We start from the raw sequence: 16598 nt of genomic DNA on the forward strand, positions 1-16598 counted from the left end.
GCACACGTGAGTCTAGATCAGTCGCATGCATAATGCAAGGTGCAGCGTACCTACATTGCCATTCAGGTCTGTCAGCTTCATGTATAGTGGAAGTTCTTAACCACGTTGTGTCAGTTACTGTCTAGGCTCTTTACTACACCTTCCTTATATTATCAGTACAGCGTTAAGTAATGAAAGACCATCGTGAAATCAACTGATTGAGCTACTGGTTACGTGCTTTCTATGGCCTCGTTTATTGTTTTATTGCCTAATTTTATTCTTTTGCTAGTCAGGAGCGTGGGCACTGAGATTTGCTTGGTAACATTGTGACTGATTCGGCATTCAAGAAACTGTCTCACGTGTATGGAATGCGAAAGTAATTAAGAACAGCTTCTCTATCACATAGCTACATACACAATATGTTTACTTGATTTCTAGCAAAATGCGTCTTTCGTGGAGATTTACCATGGAAATTCTGAGCAATTACATTTTGATTGTCGTCATAACGTCACCATGTTCCTTAGGAAGCGGTGAGTCTTCTTTGGATGTTCATATGAATATTAATATAGTGCTCCCCCAGTTCTGGAGTTTTACGTGCCAAAACCAAGATACGTTTACGAGACACGGCGTAGTGGGGGACTCTGGAATAATTTTGACCTCTTGGTCTTTCGTATTTTTTTTTCGTTTTTTTTTACGTGCACCCAATGCACGGTACATGGGCGTTTTCCCATTTGCGCCCCCTTGAAATGCGGCTGCGGCTGCGGGGATTGGATCACGCGCCTTGGGGCTTAGAAGCGCAATGCCAAATCCACTACGCGACCTTGGCGGGTAAGTGTTCATTTCTGCCTTACATTCCTCGCCTATGAAGATGCAGGATAAACGGTATGTACGCATACAATACATTTTATTTCAAAATATGCGGACTAGCACTGATGATGCAAAACACGTCAAGAAAACTAGCGGCCGCGTCCACTCCAATTGTTAAAATCTTCCAGGGCTATCTTTTCGAAGAGAAACAATCATCTATGCCCGCAAAGCAGCAATCAAGCTGCTGTTTTAAGGATGAAAGTCGGTAACCTTCCTTTGCTAGGATCACTGGCTAAAACTTCCTGAGAAGCCCCTTCCCGGTTCCTTAAATAGAAGAACCCAGGAATGCATGAAGTGTATTGTAAAAAATTTCCTTCGACGTTCTGAAAAAGAAAAGCGTTTTAAAGTGCGCTCTAAAGAAAAAGAAGGTATGGAACGGATGCCACGCATATATGCAGGTTGAAGAACACCCGTTGTAGACTTGAAGCCGGTGCTTCAATCAATAAAAACAAGTCACATGCCTTCGCGGCACAGGCAGCACAGTCACAGCCTAAGGTGCTGGAGCGCTTCCATGGAAGCGCCATTTTGGGCAGCATGCAATAGAGGGTCTAAGCGGCGAAGTCTGTTTGCGTAGTTTTCACGAGAACGAACTGAATTGTCAGCCCTGCGTGGACGGCGAGCTGATGCTTACGCTGAGCCCGAAGCCAATGATGAGCCCAACTTTGCCTGGTGGCCACAGCGCGCGCAGCTCTACGATTAACTTCTTCAGCAGCGGTTCGTACCTTGCAAGGCGTTGCCATAACGTGTACCGAATAGTAAACACAGGTATATAGACTACGTGGCGCACATGCCACATCCCTTGAGACGTGGCACAATACGATGCAACTGCTACTTGTCGTGACCCCTGGTGGAATAAAACGCAACTGCAATGGGAAATTGTCTCGTATAGACGCTACTCGGCGCACAGGATACGATGCTGCGGCTGCTGCTGGTACTGGTGATGATGATTTATTGGCATCCCTTGTGGAACGGGGCGGGGACAAATAGTCACCTAGCCTGTTTGATTTATTAATTGCTACGCTATACGTAGTTCTGATTGGATCATATCTTTTTGTACACATCTCCTTAACGTTCTGTTTCTTTTTCAAAACATCTCTATATACCTTGTATCGCTACCTATGCAACTGGTACATGGCGTGCCACCTGGTGCAATACTATGCAACCACAAAGCAAATTGTGCACGTATCAACGCAACGCGGCGCGCATTCACATCGCGTGTCTGGAGCTTTGATCACGTGACTCCTTGAGAGCTAGAACGCGTGTATAGGGCATGTTCCCGCAGGAACTACCAAGCGTTGGGGTGGCGCAGTGGTAGAGTGGCTAACTCCCGCGCATAAGGCCGGGATTCATGAAAGGGGGAACAGGGCATTTTTATTTTCTAATTGCTGGGGATAGCTACAACGGGACAAGATTGCAACCGAAGTGGCTATTGGAATGAGCCCATAACAGCTCCCCCTGCAAAAGACGTTCGTGAAATATTTTTTACACTTATGTGCCAGTAAGCCAATGCGCAGACACTTTCAAATTTTGTTAACTTGAGAAAGTGAAATAGACGAGTTCAAAACGTATTGCAGAAACTGCAGCGGTTACCCTGCTACTAACCTGCAAGTCCAGAGGGAAGATAGATAGAATGGTAGAGAGGAGGCAGGGAGAGGAAGCAGAGAATGGGTAGAACCGATGCAGTCGCAAAACGAGTGAATAGAAGCCTTGGCAGTCTTCGCTCGCATGCATGGGAGGAGGGTGGGAAAAGGAAAGGGGGACGCTAGAAGGCCAGGGAATGCTACCATATAGTACTAGACACGACAGTAGTTGTGAACAAACGGGATATATTTAAGTTCCAAGTACGGGACGGTATGTTTCAGCTATTTCTGAAAATAAACATCATGCAAATTTGTCAAGCGGACTACTAACGAAAGGCGTGCCGACGCAACGCTGCATTAAATCACCGCGGGGTCTACGCGGAAGCGGTCGCACGTCAAATCAACACTTCTATGCCCACTGCGGTATACCTTTGTGGCTATAGCATTGCTCAAGTTCGTGGGTTCAATCCCTACTGCGGCAGCCGCATTTATATGCTTGAGCACTTAGACTTAGACGCACGTTCAAAAACTTCAGGGTGTCAAAATTAATCCGGAGTCCGTCGCAATGACGTGCCTCATAATCCGATTGTGGTTTTGGCACGTACAGCCCCATTATTCAATTAAAGCTCAACACTTCTGCTACTATGCAATGTGCCATGTAAGGCAAGGACAATATTGAAAACCTATCAGAGGTTATGAACAACGGCACACAATGACGCCTGAAGGAAACACCTATCCCTGCGTGTTCTGTGTACTACGCATACAAACAGCAGTGGTGCAAGCAAGGTAACGTTTAACATCAACTCACTACTGTCATATTCGAATAAACGGTGAAGAAATGAAACATTCGTCGTGAACATCAACGCCAATTATAGTCGATCAAAGCAAACCGAACAGAAAGTTTCGCTTACATCTATTCCCACCATGCGTCGAATCCGCGTAATCTTTATTTTGCACTTTTTCCTAATGAGAGATTTAAGATAAAAGATACGCGCTGTGAACAAAATGCTTTTTGCCTTTTTTAGCGCGCTGCAGTTCTAGAAATCTCCGAGTAAATGCTATGTCAGGAACAAAAGACCTTGTTTGAGCAACTTTGGCATAGGAAAACGGCATAGGAATACCTATAGCATGCATGTACGTAAATGTGTACGGAACATGAAGGCCGCAGCGAAAATTCGCATGGAGTTTCCATATAATTGATATCGCAATAAAATTAAGAACACGACAGGTTGCAAATGGTAACGTGCTGCGTACGTGATCACAGTTGCGTATTAGAAATATTCAACAAGCAGAAGGATCGAATCCCGACCGCGGCGGCCGCATTTCGATGCAGGCGAAATGCAAAAAGGGCCGTGTGCTTGCGTTGTAGTGCAAGTTAAAGAATCCCAGGTGGCCAAAATTAATTTGTAGCCCTTCACTAACGGCGTGCTTCCTAATCAGAACTGGTTTTGGCACGTAAAACCCCAGAAAGAAGAAGGATGGTACAGAACTAGCGCCTTGTCTGCTCAATCGCCTTCAATGTCTCACGCGAGCACAACGCTGCGCCTGACGGAACCTTTCTTTGGCTGGGGGCTAATCACTACAGAGTCCCATTAAACGGTGTAAAATCTCGGCTTCGGCTTTTCAGGTACACAAAATAATTAGGTTTTGATATTTCAGTTTTTCATTATTATTCTTTTTACAATGCAAGACATTGCCGGCAGAATATGGAATGGCATATGACATAAAAGCATATGAAAATATTTATTTCCGAGGGAAAGGAGGATAAATGACAGGTCAGCAGGCTAACCCGGACTGAGCCAGGTTTGCTAACCTGCACAAAACTGTGCGACGTTCAGTAGCGTTGCTAGCGCGTAGCGCTGCGTGCAAAAGTGTGCAATACACAAGTATAGTTATTATCGCAAATGGGTACGCATTTTTGTCTTGCGGGGTGCTTTATTTGGCATAATGATAACCTAAACGAAGCTTCATTTTTGCAGAGTGCCGAAAGGCGTGCCTCGTGATGTGGTGCCCAGACGTCAGAGATCCCGAGTTAAACAGATATATCAATTTCAGTTTGCAGGACCCAGGTGAGTCGTGTTTATTAATAATATTATTTATTCCTAATATATGTCATAAATTTACAAAATGCAGCACGAGTCAGCCTAGGCACTGCTGAATGCTTTACATAGGATTTGGTGGCTCACTCGGTCGTAAAGTTGTATTACAAGCAACAACTTGACTAGTGCAGCTTACAAATGTCAGTAATTCCTGATTCATGACGAGTGCAATAGCATCTCATAAAAACTTGGCGCCCGGAGCATAACTGAGTATATCATTGTCATCATCATCTTCATTCTATTTTCATGTCCCCTGAAGGACCAATGCCTCTCCCAGCGATCTCCAATTACTCCCATCTTGCGCTAGCTGATTCCAACTTGCGCACTGCAGGTTTCCTAATTTCATCATCCCAGCGAATTGTATGCCGCCCTCGACTGCGCTATACTTGGCACCCATTCTGTAACTCCAACTGTCCACCGGTTATCTACCTGCGCATAACTTTGTAAATTGCAGCAAAAAGATTGAAAAAGTGCACATGCGTCTCCCGAAGTCATTACAGGGCCCGACTGGTTAATTACTACAACTTGTCTTAACGCCCTGGCCACTAATAGCAACCACAACCTTCTGCTCAGATGAGGAACACAATCTTTATGAAGCCACCCCAGCAGGCGTCCGTCCGCAAGCGAAACTGTAGTCTCGGGAACGTAATCTTGCTCATGGTGGGGTTCAAGCTAGGAGGCTGTCACTGTATTGTTAAAATAGCAAACACTGGGACTCGATGCAACCCAGAAACCTTGCTTCTCCGTATCTGTGATTCCCATCGTTGCTCCTTTTAAAGCGAAGCTTTATATGACTAGGCGAAACGAAAAAGCCTATGTCAATCGCCTGTCGACAGAAACCTATCATCATCAACATTGGCTCGAGCGTCATCGTCTTCTTCCGCAGCTGGCTCCTTGGTGCCCCTCGGGTTGCGCTCGCGCTCGTGCGAGTGCTCCCGCGTTTGTCGGTGTCGTCTTCTTCCACAGCTGGCTGCGTTGCCGCTTATCATTCTAGCGTATTTGGATAGATTGCCGCTAACTTTATTTGTGCCTGCAGTCGGGCGCTCGCGCGCCCCGACGGGGGCTTACGTCGTCTGCGAGGTTGCCGTTACTCGGCGCTGGTTTCCGTTCGCCGTTGCCGGCTCGCTGGGTCCCTGCCTTTCGAGCGCCCCGTGGACCTGCTGGACGGAGCAGAGCTGTTGGCCTTGGTCGTAGCTCTTCGCGGCTGCCTCGAGCCGCGGCAGGATTGTTCTTGATCTTGCTTCCTCTGAATTTTTGATGCAGTCCCACAAGATGTGCGTGTCATCTTCCGTCTCCCTCCGGCAGACCCTACACTTATAGGTCGGGTATGTCTCGGTGTACATGCGATGCATCAGTCCCGGGCTCGGTAGCGATCTGGTCTGGAGCTGTCTCAGTAGTACCGCCTCCGCTCGACTCAGCCTCGGGTGCGGGGGTGGGAGAGTCCTGCGAGCCAGGCGGTAGGCCTTCGCGATGTTGTAGTGCGTTATGTGGTTCTTGGCTTCGAACCACGTCAGACGGCCTGTCGCTGGGGTGCCATTGGTTAGCGCTCGCGCCGCTGCGTGTGCGGTCTCGTTGTGGTTCTCGTTGCGCTCCGACGCGTCACCCGCGTGTGCCGGCAACCACTTGATTCATATTTTTCTGTTGTGCAGTTTGGCCGCTCGTAGTATGCGTTCGGCCTCCCTGCAGATTTGGACTTTGGCGAAGTTTCGCACCGCCTGTCTCGAGACACTCAGCACGGTGTGGCAGTCTGCGTCGGCGATGGCCAGGGCCATGGCCACCTCCTGCGCCTTTTCCGCTCCGGCGCTCCTCACGCTCGGTGCCGTCCTCTGGCGCTGGTCGACGCCTCTATGACGACCACTACTGCCAAGGCGTTCCGTTGGTATTCGGCCGCGTGCATGTACCGCGCGAGTTCGTCGTTGGCTTGCAGGTCGATCAGAGCCTTGGCCCTCGCCATTCTTCTTCCCTTGTTGAATTCGGAATTCATGTTCTTGGGTATGGGGTCGATTCTGGTCTGGCGTCGGACCTCTTCGGGGACGGGGAGCTTTCTCCGCCTCGTTCGAGCGTCCTATTCCCAGGTCGTCCAGTAGCTTCCTCCCGGCTTTGGTCGTGGACAGCCGCTCCAGTTGAGAGGCCCGTTACGCTTCGGCAATTTCTTCAAGCGTGTTGTGTATCCCGAGTTGTAAGAAGCGGGTCGTGCTCGTGGACTCGAACAGGCCCAGCACCGTCTTGTACAATCTTCTGATGATTACGTTGATTTTGTTGTGCTCGTGTTGCAGCCATCTGTGGTAGGCTGGAACGTACACGGCTTGGCTGATGATGATGGATTGGACAAGCCTGATTAGGCTCTCCTCTCTCATGCCAGCCTTCCGGGAAGTGATTCGTTTCAGGAGTCGCATCGCGTTGGCCGATTTTGCCGTGAGACGGGCGATGGTCTCGCCATTTTTTCCGCGCTTGTCGATGACCATGCCTAGGATCCTGATTTTGCCGACCTCGGTGGTCACGCTGCCGGATTTCGTTACGATCCTGATTTTTTTCGTATTCGCGTTGCCTGGCCTTGCCTCTGCCGTTGTGGGAAGGTGGGAGTATGAGGAGTATGGGGAGTATGACTATTTGCTCGGCGAACACCTCAGTCAGGTGCCTTCCAGCCGGTCTTCTATCACGTCGACGGCGGCTTGCAGCGCGCCCTCGATGCGAGCGTCGCTGCCGCCAGTCACCCACAGCGTGATATCGTCCGCGTAGATGGTGCGCCTGACGTCTTCGATGTCTGCGAGCTTCTCGGCTACTCCGATCATTACCAGGTTGAACAGCAACGGCAAAATCACCGATTGCTTCGGCGTGCCGGTAGCCCGAGCTGCTTCTCTTGCGTCTGTAGGTCGCCTGCTCGTAGCTCGGCTGTCCTGTCCGTGAGGAAGTCCTTGATGCAGTTGTAGGAACTTTCGCCCATGTGGAGCATGTAGACTTGGGACAGAATCGCCGAGTGTTTCACCTTATCGAAGGCGCTCTGTAGGTTGAGTCCCAGGATTGCCTTGTTGTCGCGGGCGCTGCCGCCATCGTCGATGATTTGATATTTGAGCTGCAGCATCGCGTCCTGCGTGCTTAGATGCTGTCTGAAGCCGATCACCGTGGCCGGGTATAGTCCTTCTCGTTCCAGGTAGTCTTGCCACCTGTTGAGCAGGACGTGCTCCAGCACCTTCCCCGCAGGACGTGAGCGAAATGGGCCGGGGGTTGTCCGTGTCCGGCAGCTGGGGAATCAGGGTGGTTTTGGCTGTCTTCCACTGCTTTGGCAGCGTTCCCGGCTCTCAGCACTTGAAGTATTTTGCGAGGTTCTCAATCGAGCCATCGTCGAGGTTCTTGAGTGCCTTGTTCGCGACGAGGTCCGGGCCGGCTGCCGACCGGCTGTTGAGGTCATGCAGGGCCGCGCGGACCTCCTCGATGTCGATGTCACGAGCGAGCTTCGCGTTGGGTAGACCGCCGTATGGCACGTGTTGTTCGGTGGGCGTAGTCAGCAGGTATATGTCGTTGATGTGCCTGGTGACTTCCTTGGCGACGTGTACCGAGACAGCCCGATGTATTAGCTTGACAGGTCGACTTGGTGCGACTTGGTCTTGGCTTCGTCGAGCAGGTGCCGCAGCAGGCTCCACGGTTTCCCGCTGTGCATCTCCCCGTCTGCCGCGTTGCAGATCTCGTTCCACTGTTGCGTGCATAGCGCGCGGCAGTGCTCCTCGATCGCTCGGTTGTGCTCCGCCACCTTCGTTTCTGAGTCTGCGGTTCAGCCGTTGTTACTTCCAGCGATTGAGCATCAACTGTTTGGCTTCAATGAGATGCGCTAGCCGGCTGTCTACTTTGTCGATCTCAGCCTCCGTTTCAAATTCTTTGGTCGCGTCGCGTACACTCTTGCCGATTTCGGCCGTCCACGAGTCGATGTCTTCAATCTCGTCGTCACCGTCTCTCTTCAGGGTTCTGGCGTCTCGGAAGGCATCCCAGTCTATCCATCTGTGTGCTTTGATGCTGGTGTCGTTGTGTTCCAGTAGGCCTATTTCCACGATGTTGTGTTCGCTGCCGAGGTCGGTCTCCGTGCTTCTCCAGGTGATCGCGCCACGGACGTCGTTCTTGACGAACGTGAGGTCCGGAGTGGTGTCCCGGGATGCGGAGTTAGATTCTGGTCGGATGCGTCGGGTCCGTAATGAGGATGGAGTCGTGTTCCGTGGCGTCTTGGATACAGGTCACGGCCCTTTGCTGTGTGCTTGTTGTAGCCGCAGGCTGGCTTCATCGCGTTGAAGTTGTTGCGTGTTGCGGCTCTCATCATCATCGCGTTGAAGTTGTTGCGTGTTGCGGCTCTCATCAACACGCATCAGCGTGTTGCGGCCTGTTGCGGTGCTGGCTCTGTGAAGTAACGTCTTGAATCTCTGTTTTCTCTGAAATGGGTTGCTGTAGACGTTGAACAGAAATATGCTTCCTTTTCTCTTCTTGTCCGGGATGATTTCGGTGATTGTGTTCTCGGTCTTGATATTGCTTTGCGGCTCGTGTTCGACGAACGTGAGTCCCTTCCTGACCACGGTGCACAGGCGTCTCCCATCGGGCGGGCCCTTGTGCACACTGTAGCCGGGTAGGGATGGTGCATCGGTGAGTGTTTCTTGTAAAGTATCACGTCCGGCTTGCGCGCGGCATGTGCGATGTGCTGTTGGATGACTGCCTTATTCCTTCCGAGGCCGCGACAGTTCCACTGCCACGCTGTTAGGCCTGCTGCTGCTGATGTTGCGTTGGCAGCCATGATTTGGTTGGCTTGTACGGGGTTTCTTGGTTGGGTGGAAGTTGCGCGGAGAGGGGCGCCAACGTCGGGTGGCTCACTATTGGGTGTAGCGTCCTTTCAGATATAGGCGAATCTGTCCGTGTTCTCAGCTTGGTACGTCTCCATTGTTTGTTTCATTGCTGTCGCTGCTGCAATGTTCGCCGTGATTAGCTGCTCGAGTTTGGTGAATCTCGCTTCGAATTTGGCTTCGAGGTTGTCGATGCGATCGTTTTCTGTTTGCTTGCGCGTGGCCTCGACGGCTCGCTTCTTCGGTGCCGGTTCCTCTACGGCTGTCTCCTGGTTGTTCGTGGTTGTTTCCTCGGTCTTGCTTGTGCTTGGCGTGGGTCTCTGTAGAGGCTCTTTGTTGCATAGCAGCAACTTACGGATCTCGGCGATCTCTGTCGTGAGGTTGTTGATGGTCGTTCACAAGGCCGCGTTCTCTTGTCTTAGGGTCTCGTTGGCTTCTCGCACCTTGTACATATCGCCTTTCTTCATGGCTTTGGTGATTTTCTGCGCGTTCCTTATATTGTTCCCTTTCGCTGCGTCGACCCAGCTCACTCGCTCACGTGATGGTGACCTTTTCCTGCGGAGGCTTCTCTTGCAGCAGCTGCTGTCTCTGGATTTTGGCGCGTGGTTCTCCGATGGGGTCCTTGAGCTGGCGGCTTTTCGAGTGGCGGGAAATCGCTCTCCGACAGCAGCTGGAGTTCGGCCTGTCGGCGCTCCCATTGGCGCTTGCGCACTACGTAGGGGATCTTGTATTTTGCCTTGCACGTTCGGTCGCCGGACGGGTGATCGTCCCCGCATAACTTACATTTTGGGGTACAGCGATGGTCTTCTTTAGGGTTCGCGGGTCCGCACGCCACACACGTCTTGATTGTGGGGGTCGGGCGCACGTCCCACTCGGCCGCACTGCTCGCAGACGTCTATCTGTTTCCTGTAGAGGCGGCACGGTATCAGGGTGACTCCGTATCGGACGAAGTTCGGTACCTTAGCTCCCTGGAACACACGATCGTGGTGGTCGTGCTGCCGATCCTCTTTGCGCCCACTGCTAGCAGGTTTCTGCTTGTTGACGATGTTCCTATCTAGCTCGTCGGCGCTCGCCTCGATGGGGATGCCTCTGATGACGCCCTTTACGGTGTCGTTAGGTGCCGTGCGATTTGCGCCGCCCTCCTAGGGTTTGCTTTGAATAGAGATTTTCTGGATTTTAGAGTACCTTGCCTCGTTGTCTTCGTTCGGTGTACTCACGACCATGATGTTCTGTGGCCTGTTGGGGTAGATGGTGTCCGCGGCGCTTTCCTCGCTCGTGTTCTTGGCCGCGGCGAGTTTGGCCGCAGCGACGGTGGTAGTGCCGGTCTTGACAATGTCCAGTCCCTCTCTGGGTCTGACTACTACCTTGCTCTCTTCCAGTGGCATGGCTGGCATGCGTGCTGCCTTGATGACCGAGGCACTGACACTCTTGTTGAATTTCGATTTCGGGCTTGTTTGACTCCCTCCTGGTCCGTCGGGCTTGCCGCTGGCGGAGGTCCACTGGCGCAGCCTCATCATGCGTTCCCCCGCGAGCGTTCATCCGGCGTCGTTGTGGTATTTCTCTGGTGACATATATTTCCCTTGAACGTGAACGCACATTTGGTTGTCCACGATCACTGTTGTCCGAGCGGACGTCTCCATCTCGGAGTTGACGAGCGGCCGCCGCCGAGGAGTACGGCAGGCGGCGGCCGGTGCGACGGTGTTGGGCCTAGCGTCTGTGGAAAACGCCTAGGCCTAGCAATCCTTCGCACGGCGGCGGTAGAAGAAATCACGAAATTTGGCAAAGAAAAACGCACGTCTGGGGTCAGCTGGTATCGGTTGATGCCGCTCGCCTTCACGGACATATTGGTGCAAGGAAAACTTTTGTTCGAGGTAATTCGCACTGCGTAATTGGTGAGCAATGACGGAGCTAAGGTAAACACGTCTGCTCACCTCGGCGATAGCCTTCCAGCATGGAATTTCACTTTTCTGTCGTCCTAACGGGGAGGACGCGTTTACGGGGGTATCAGCCATTTCTTAAGGGGGTATGAGCCATTCATTGCGTTACGTAACGGACAGTTTTATTTTTGAAGGAATTCAATTTCGAAGAATTGCAAGCGTCAGTGGCGGGCTGCTAAACACGCCGCCCAATAAACTCGAGACATCGAACGCAAGTGACAACGGCGGACTGCGGGCATACCGCCAGTGACTTCGTTCTCTCCGTCGCAGCCGAAAGTGGGTGTATCCGCATTAAGAAACACAAAGACTTAACCAATAATTGATAAATACTTTAGGTACCGTCGGTATTGATCCAGTGATAAACAGCACAGCCGCACGTTTCAGCTTCGCTGGTTAACCATCGGTATGTTGTGTTTCGGCGGTGATATTTTTTTCCAGCCCTTCTGCCTGCCACAGTAACTGGCTAGTTGTGTACACCTCATACTGAGATTTTTCCATCATTATCAATAAAGTTTGTCTTTCTTAAATGCACCCTATGCAAGAAATACATGCAGCGCGTTCTTACAAACATCGTTACAAGACTGCTAGGCTACAAAGTGCACACTGCCGATGCATATAGGCAGGCAGGGCCAGGTATACCGGGGAGGGGCGGTGAGGGGGAGGGGGCTAAATGCACCTGACGGGGGATTTGATGAGCGATGTGGGGGAAAGCATATGCCTGGTAAGCCCCCTCCGCCTCCCTTTGGCTACGTCCCTATCACAGCGCATGTTCTTGACCACTTGCAGATGACGAATTTCCGTGCGCAAAACTATGGTGTCCGGCAGTCAAACAAGTTTCGCACAACAAGTACCTTTGCCAGTCAACCTTAGATCCGGAATTATTTACGACTACGACAACGACTACGACAGAAACGCCTGAAGAACCAGCTGCAAAACGTAAGCAAGGTTTCAAACAAATCTTCAAGAGTGTTATTGACGTTGACGTGTGCATGGGAAAAAAGGTTGCGTAAGAATAATCAAAGCATTGTTGTTGTTAAAAGGTGCTCTTAAAGATGTGTTGTTTTAGAGTGCAGCTCTAAGGCGTTCGTTCTTCTGGCGAGTATCCGCGTATCTCGTAACCGAGCCAATGAGCACAGAGAAGGATGAAATAGCGAAGGCGGAGCTCAGCGGCGGATGAAAGACGGCTATAGCGATGATAGCGCAAGGACGAAAGCAGAGGAGGAAGGTATGGCGAAAGCGTGAAAAGAAAAGCGTAGTGCCTCGCAAGACGGGCTCTGCGCCGATGCCGCCATCGATAAGGCGTGCGAGGAGCACGTCCAATGATACCATATTTGGAAACATGCGCTGCATGAGCGGAGGTCTGTCTTGGGCAGCTGCTGTGAATCGCGTCCACGCATCACCCATGCACTGCCTCTCGCGACCTTCCGATTAGCGAGACAGTTGCGTGACACTTCGCCGGGTACGCAATGTGCCACCGGAGACGGATTGTTCGCGCCAGCCAATACGTATATAGCGCAATGAAAACACGTGTAGAGCTGCGTTCAAAATTTAGCATTAGGAAGTATTCTAATTGTCGGTGAATGTTTATCCAGGTGCTTTGAACTCAATTATTGATATTCGCTAACCGTCTTCCGATATTTGCGGAGATAATTTAACGAACATGTGAAAATTTGAGAGCCCGCAAGGTAGTGAAATTTTCGCAGATAGAAAATATCGTCAGTTGAGCGGTTTCATAAACGTCTAAACTGTAATTATCAGCAACGTAAAAATGGCCACTTTACAGGATAAGAGATTTACGGCTGGCTAGTGCTCCAACGTTTAAATATTCTTCCTATGTACATATGAGAAGTGGCATGGATAACCAAGTATGCTGAAGCGATGTGCACGGCTTTCATTTCGTGGTGAAGAAATCTTTGTACATTGCTGGGATCTTCCGCTGACTCTATGTAAATAATTTTTATCGTGGAAACCGAATGAAACATTAGCCGAATGAAGGCTTCGCAGTTGAAAAAACGAAGAGTCGTCCTAATACAGGGATCGAACCCGAGACCTCCGCCTCACTGGGGCGGTTGTTATACGATTAGAGCTAACCAGGAGGCAAATGGCTTGCAGATATAGGTAGAATTAGTTGACAGCTTGAAACACAGGACGATACCACGAGAAATCAGTTCTGGAGGAATTCGCTCGGCTGAGGCCGTTTCTCACGAAAGGGAAGTTTGTCATCCACCCTAGATCAGCCAGAAATTACCCAATACCATTTCATTTTGGAAAACAGAAATTGCATTGGATTTTCTCAATAACGGTTTCGTTTTCCGCATCACTGGCTAGTGACGCAAGGACTCATTCGAGACGTAGGTAAACAACTGAGGAGCTATCATAAATATTCTGCACGCTGACGCCACTATAGAAGATGTAAGCCGTGAAATTGGAGCGGCCCCATGAATAACACAAACAAATCGCTCAATGCTTGCAGTTTACACGCCGTGGAGCTTACAGCAGTATCGGTGCAACTTGCCGTGCAGCTGTCAGTGGGCTTAGGGCGTTAACAATTACGGGAATACGGGGTTTCGCTTGAACAGGAAACAGCGGTGTGCACTTGGGACCCCGATATTTGTAGTAGTCAGCGCCTACTAGTCTCGCAATACAAACTTACGACATGTGTACGACATCTTGGAATACAGGTGCCGCGCAAGCAAGGCGATTACACACAAGAGAACCTAAACCCAGAGAACAGAACATAAACATAGAAAAGTGTTTATGTGTTAATGTTCGCCTCTTTGTCATTGTTTTGCTTGTCCTGCACCAGTATTCCAATCGGTTTCTACGTCGCACGCATGGCGATTTCTGAGGGCACGTGGTTTTCCGAAAATGTGTGCAGTGTATTGAGCCGGTCGTTCTACGGAACCTCATTTGTAGCGGTGGGTTCGGCTGTTTGCATGCTCCTAGTCGCGTAAATGCTCTACATGGCGTTGCTTCGTTGCTTTTTTTGTTCATGTTACAAGCTCTCGTTTTGTTCTAGTCCTCAAGAAGTAGCACATAGCCATTACGGTTTAGTGAGAAAAAAGCCAAAGGATTGGGTATTCTTCTTTATACAAAATAAAAAACATATTCCAAATGAAACATATCAATAGGAAAGTATCGATGTGCATAGTTTATACTCAGGCTATATACTAACTGCACATATATAGTAATATGGATCGTTTTCGCTGTCTGTCAACTTGTTCATGCGCTCATAACCTTGTTGCAACACGAAAGGACGAAGACGTAGACGAGATACACCGGACGAGCGTTAACTCTCAACTGAAGATTTTATTGGAAAAGGTTCTATATAAGAGATGGGCATTTAACAGACACAGAAACACAAGGAGCACACGGTCAGATACAAATAAGAAGGTTAACAAGGCATAAATGGTAAAAGAAAACGCGTATCAAACAAGACATTCCGAGGAAAAAAAACGACCACGAAGGCAGTAAAATAAACATAAAATAACAGATTATGTAGGGTGAGCGCATGTGCCAAGCAGATATACATATTCCTTGTCCGACAACGAGACATACGAGTAGGTCTGGCTGACACATGCGTCCCCCATTCATTTAATATGAATACCTTTTGTTATCTTGTGAATTGTTTGGCATCTATCTCTAGATAGCACTTCAGTATCTACCAGCATGGGCGTGCAGCCGCATGTGTTATAGTGCGTCCCTAAATTCGATTTCTTAGACTTCTTTTACGATTATTTGTGCTCCTTTAATCGCATATTGAGGCATCTGCCATTCGGTTGCACATACAATTTTCCCAATGCGAGTAGAATTTGACACGCAATCCCAGTCTTGCCAAGAAGAAACATGGACACGTGCTTTACATCGCAACCACATTGTCTATCATCACACCGCTGGAGTTTCGTTCAAATGAGTGGACAAATGTTTGACAGCTTCTGTGGTGCCGAGATCACCGTGTTTACGCCGTATCTGTTGGCAACATTCCTTGAACCATGTGACAACTTGTGAGCGTTTCGGCACCCCCGCAAACCTGTTTCATTTTTGTTTTTTTCCTGTTTGCTTGTGCTCTAGTCTGATTACTTTCGAAGTTTCTAAACTTCTCACGAGATCCGGACAGCACTTGACTGGGATACCCATCTTGCATTAGCCTCTCGATCTGTTGTAAAAAGCTTGACTGCATGCCGTGTGCACGTGACTTTGTTACAGCTGATCTGAGAGCCGAGTACGCTATCTCTTGCTTTATGACATTTAATGACTGGAAGAAAAATCAAGACCCGTTTCTACGTCTTCGTCCTTTCGCCCTCCAACAAAACTATGTTGCCGTACCAACAGGTCCAACTTTCGATCATGTGCTCAATTGGCTTCTCAATCTCGAGCGACTCGTGTCGCAACCTCCTCAGCCGCAGCACAACCATCCTCTTTATGCACTTGTGCACGTCCCACCGTAGGCAGGCCTCGATTAGCGGTACCGAATAGATCTTCTGGAAGATGACTTTTTTGTCTTGTTTTAAGTCAAGTCGAAACAAATGCACAGCCTATTGCAAGAAAAGGTGCAGGCTAGATGGTCATTGTTTACTAAAGTGAGGTGGCTTTTACGTATATGAGATATATGCATATACGTTATATGCATATGCGGTATATGCAATATGGTGCGCACTAAACTTCAGGGTTGTGCGCGAGGTTTCAGTGCTCCTTATTTATTTCATTACGAATTTTTACGCGACTTCTGAGTAGTCTTAATGAGATCCCTGAGATCTGAGCCACAGTAGTACAAACGGCGTTGTGGAAGTGTAGAGGTGCCAACGAAAGACATTGCCACTCTTTATTAGCACTGAAATGAAATCGGAAAGCTCCATGCTCTTCGACATAATGTTGGTAAAGGGCTAAAATGAGTTAGGTACAAAGAAAACTGTTGTTGTCCTGAACAGTAAAAGAACCTTTGTAAAATTGGATTGTTTCTTTAAATCATTGTCTTCTAGGAGCAGATAAGCAGAGGTTTTCTCGGAGCATTGTTCTGGGGGCATTAAAGTGAACTTTTGTGGCTGCACAGGCGACATACGTTATTTTTTTGAATGAGCGGCATTCTTTGAATTTATGTGGTAAATTAGTTGTTATTAAAATAAACTTATCAGTGCACCCGTTGAAGCGACAAATAATCTACTTTATGTATGCTATAAATTGTGTCAAGAAAAATCGGTTTACTCGCAGACATTACGCGCCACATATATTCTGGAGTAAAGATTCCTCTAGCAATAAGAATTAAGTGGTAATTCTGCCAACGCTACTCAAGGAATATATCTGTATAATTCAGATAAGCAT

At 49.3% G+C, this 16598-nt stretch overlaps 2 pseudogenes; both read right to left on the reverse strand.

The window, feature by feature from the left end:
- Window positions 1–5589: 5589 nt before the first annotated feature.
- LOC119444724 (uncharacterized) lies at window positions 5590–7707 on the reverse strand (annotated as a pseudogene).
- Window positions 7708–9392: 1685 nt separating this feature from the next.
- On the reverse strand, window positions 9393–11162 carry LOC119444725 (uncharacterized; annotated as a pseudogene).
- Between the last annotated feature and the right edge of the window lie 5436 nt (window positions 11163–16598).

Source organism: Dermacentor silvarum, chromosome 3 (assembly GCF_013339745.2).
Source record: "Dermacentor silvarum isolate Dsil-2018 chromosome 3, BIME_Dsil_1.4, whole genome shotgun sequence".
NCBI lineage: Eukaryota > Metazoa > Arthropoda > Arachnida > Ixodida > Ixodidae > Dermacentor > Dermacentor silvarum.